This window comes from Macrobrachium rosenbergii, chromosome 31 (genome assembly GCF_040412425.1).
Source record: "Macrobrachium rosenbergii isolate ZJJX-2024 chromosome 31, ASM4041242v1, whole genome shotgun sequence".
NCBI lineage: Eukaryota > Metazoa > Arthropoda > Malacostraca > Decapoda > Palaemonidae > Macrobrachium > Macrobrachium rosenbergii.
Genome location: NC_089771.1, coordinates 10608713 through 10613610, shown reverse-complemented (window position 1 = coordinate 10613610; position 4898 = coordinate 10608713).

Here is a 4898-nt window from a genome sequence, read left to right as displayed (position 1 = left end):
AATGAGAGACAGGAAAAGTATGAAGGAGAAATAAGTCTGTATAGATTTTATGCTATCGTAGGTAGTCTCAGGAAAAGCGTCTTCAATTCTGCAATCTCTACCTACAGTAAGCATTCAGGTATATCTATAGGTAATCTACAAGAACAGAACAAGGTAGGGAGGAAATACGTCTGTAGAGACTTCAACTTAAGAGTAGGTAGTTTCAAGAAAATTATCTTAAATTCTCTAATCTCTGCTAACTGTACGCATCCTCCAATCATTTAAGTAATAATCTACAAGAACACAGTACCCTCTAAAAATTAATATAGCATCAGATTCAGCAATGAAAATATTTTAAGTCCCTCAATATCCACGAAATTGTTTCAAAGGAAATTAATTCAAGTTATCCAGTTTTGCGTCAGAATGTTCGTTTAAACCAGAGTGTATATTCTCCTCGTATTTTTGTGCAAATGTTTTTTGCATGTAAATGTATTTTTAAAAATCAATTCACTCTTATAAATAATATATTACATTACAGCGCTTTACTTCAATTATACTAATTCAGATATCAATATGTATGAGTTCCTGAACCAAATATATTAAACGTGGATTTATAGTAATGCATATTTCTTTCAGTATTAAAATTTTGATTAAGTTCTGTGGAACTATTTTCGTGAAACCCGAAATATTGTTTCGTCATTAGGCATTGCATAAGACCAATTTTTTCATGCTTTACTCACACAATAGACATTATCCTCATAAATATTCTTGTATATACAAACTCAAGCACACAGACATACGTGGTACATACACACACACGCACACATATGTGTGTGTGTGAGCGCCTAAAATTCAGAAATTAAACATCGCAATGGAACAAAAATCACAACGGCAGTTCCGAAAATGTAAAATAATATCTCGTCATTTCCTCAGGATTAAACTCTGAAAGAAACGTTTTGATTTTTATTTGCTCAGGGATTCGGAGGAGCTGACTTTAACGCAACAACAGCAATCAGAGTGATGACTAATTTGAGGCCACGTCGTTTCGAGGATTCTAAAACGGAGAATGGAATCACTGGGGTATAATCCTCAAGATTCTTCTCCGAGAGAGGTGGGATACTTCCCGATAGAAAATCTTAATCTTTCAATTGTTAGTGTTTTTATTTTTTTTCATGATGATGATGATGATGATGAAGATGATGATGATGATGATGATGATGATGATGATGATGATGATGATGATTATTATTATTATTATTATTATTATTATTATTATTATTATTATTATTATTATTATTATTCAGAAGATGAACCCTGTTCCTGTGGAGCAAGCCTACAGGAGCCATTGGCTTGAAATTCAAGCTTCCAGAGAATCTGAGTTCATTTGAAAGAAAGTATCAGAAGGTAAAAGGAAATACAGAAAGAAGGGATCAGTTATTAGTAAAGAAAAAAATAACTTAACAAATTAATAAGTAAACAGATAAAAATAACGTAAAAACAAAAGCTTGTTACGATAAGCAAATGCTTAATAAAGTAGTATTTTATATAAAATAATTTTTGATGGATTTACATTGGAAGTTTTTGAAGAAATGTGTGTATTTAGTTATAAGTGGTGCTTCTGCTTTGATTGAAAACAAAACAAGCCTCTTACGTAAGAAAGTACTTATTGAAGTAGTCTTTTATACAAAATAATTTTGTAGGTTTACATGAACAAGCTTCTGAAGAACTTTGTGTATGAGTAAAAACAGGATATGCTGTCTCTCCTATGATGAATTTGTCCGATTTTAGAATCCTTCTTGAAATTTACGTGCGTAAATTTTAAACCATCGGAATATCTGTCCATTTTTTCGTCATTTGTCATTGAAATATATTTATGTATTTTCTCTGTGATTTTGTAATTACATAAAACATTGAACGGCCTCACGGGAAAATATCAGTGCATAGCCTGTATATTTTGCCGGTTATATTTACAGTTCTGTTTGGCAATAGTGAATCTCTCTCTCTTTCTGTGTGTGTGTGTCTGTTTTAAAAAAAGCGCAAAAATCACAAAGAAATCAATCAATAGACCAATATCAAAGTGTTAAGAATCGACACTATTTTCCACAACTATATTTAGTCTATTTTACATGTGGCAGAGAACAATATGCAAAACCCTATTCCTTTGACGTATGTTATAAACTGATTACTCGAGGTCCATCAGCAACCTGATTTAATACCTCGAGCACTGAAAACGTTTTCCTGTGGGGGAAAGGAGAACGCTTTATTTTTCGCACAGCAATATCAATATTTAAGTTATTATAAAAGTCAGGCAGAAGGTGGCTGAGAGAGAGAGAGAGAGAGAGAGAGAGAGAGAGAGAACGTATTATTATTGCTGAACGTTTTACTGAAAAGAAAATAATGTTTGAGAGAAAAAAAAATTTTTCTTGTGTTCCCTGTACTTATTAGTTTGTTTTTCTTTATAATCTTTACAATAAACTCTAATGAAGTTATTCGTAATTTTGCTCATAAAATCTTTTAAATTTATTCAGAATAAGAAACTGTTAGGATTTTAAAAGGATTTCTTTGGATTACAAAATTCTAAGCGATACAAAATTTGTAGAACTTGTAAAGTTGGTAAAATCAGAAAGTTCTACATCAATGGATAATATATTTTTACGACCTTAATAATAAGAGTTTTCTGGCTTTGTGTTCCATGTATGATGGAAACGTGATGATATCAGACTTAACTAAAGGCTCTCTCTCTCTCTCTCTCTCTAAATCAGTCTTCAGTATGGGCAGATCTCTGTTTTGTTTACTGTAAGGTATTTTATATTTTCTATCTCTTCAGATCTCTCTCTCTCAGATCTCTCTCTCCAACAGATTAATAATATCAGGTTTTACTATCATGGTTTCTCTCTCTCTCTCTCTCATCTTCTCTCTCTCTCTGCACCATAAGAGATCTAGGGAGTTCATTTACTCATAGGTGTTCTCTCTCTTTATGGTCTCTCTCTCACATACACAAAGAACAATACATCAGATTTTTCTGTTTTATTTACAGTTCATTGTTAAAAGATTCTGCCTAAACAACAACAGATTACCCATATCACCCACAAAGACTGCTCTTCATACCCAGGCAGCAAAAACAGGTATCCGCAAGCACTTTAGAGCCATTTGCTTTACAAAGTAGAATGGCATTTACAGGCGATTTCAATCTAGATATATCGGGGGATATTATAAAACGCGATTTTAACGGATATTGCCGCAGTGACAAACAACAAAATGCTGTTGTTTATTCAATGTTGTTCAAATGGGAATTGGAGTGTTGACAGGAGTTCAGTGGTAGATTCTGGTGGACATATTTCATTAGTGAAGAGGCATTTGGAACTGTGTGGATAATTTATATTTAAATCTTTTTTTTTTTGTATTTTCACAGTATTGCATGGGCAGATCTGAGCTTTCATACAATAAGCTCATATACACACATATTAATCATTATTATGAAAAATACCATTTGCATATATTTAGTAGATATATATATATATATATATATATATATATATATATATGTTATATATATATATATATATATTTCAAGTGCAATCCATTCTTCTTAACTGATGGATATAGTTATAAGGGAAATAAGTCAACTGTCACTACAAATATTGCACTTCAGTTGCTGAGTTCAGGATGAACATTATGTGCAGTGATATTTTCACAACCTTTGCAATACATCAACAACACGAAAAGCGCATCATATTAACTCATTTGCGTTATTATAACAGACATTGAAGTAAAATAGAGAAATGGAGAGATAGATATTTGAAGCTTCTAGTTCTCTAGATAGAGAACGGTAGCAATTTGTGAAAAATCTTTTAAATGAAATTCCATTTGAAAATGTTTATTATTAGTTATTATTATTAAAATTATTACTTTAAAATTATTATTATTATTATTATTATTATTATTACGTGTGCGACACGATGCCGAATGCACTTAGTGAAGGCAAGAGGCCAGTTTAGAAGTCGAAGGGACAGTAAGAGGAAGATTGGACTTGATGCCGAACGGCCAGGAAATCGAACTGACAAGAAGGCGAACTGACCGGAAGCCGAACTGACCGGAAGCCGAACTGACCGGAAGACGAATGGACAAGATGCTGAATATATAAGGAGTCGAAAGTAATAGGATAGATAATTAAAACCATTATTTGCAACTTTCTGTCACAAGATATTATTGAAAATAATGTAAGCTATAAAATAATAATGAAGTGAAATAAATTACAAATAATAAATCATAATGTAAAAAAATATATATAAAAATTGTATTCTGGAATTAAAAATTTTAATCATTGCAACCATTATTTGCAACTTTCTTTTACAAAATATTAATGAAAACAATGTAAGTCTAAAAATAATATTGTAAAAAATGCATTAATATGTTATGTAATTAAATATTGTAAGCTAAAGCACGTAGGAAACCAGACCGTCTTCTTTGAAATAGGAATTTCAAATAGACTTAATTCTTTCGCTGATGGCATCATAATTTTTGTTTATCCGTGAAATATTGATTCCCATAGATGCATGTTCGATGATTAAAACTTCATTTGTAGCTTGTAGCTTGTTCTCTCCCGATAATTCTAAGAAGCTTGGGTAATGTGGGATGCATTATATTCTTGTTCATTTGAAAACCAACCTTCAAGCGAATTGTTGGTTCTGGGCAAATTATCCATAACACCTTTAGGAAATGTTAATCAGCTCAGTGGTCTGGTAAAACTAAGGTATACTTAACTTAACGACAGTGAACTGACCATATATTCTACGTCGAAAATAGCCTTCCTTGTTATTGCTACACTACTAACTATGTTCTCTCAAAATAAACTATAAAGTCGCTTAATATTTCATCAACTGTATATAACTAACTGAGCAAGGAATTTGTCAAATAAT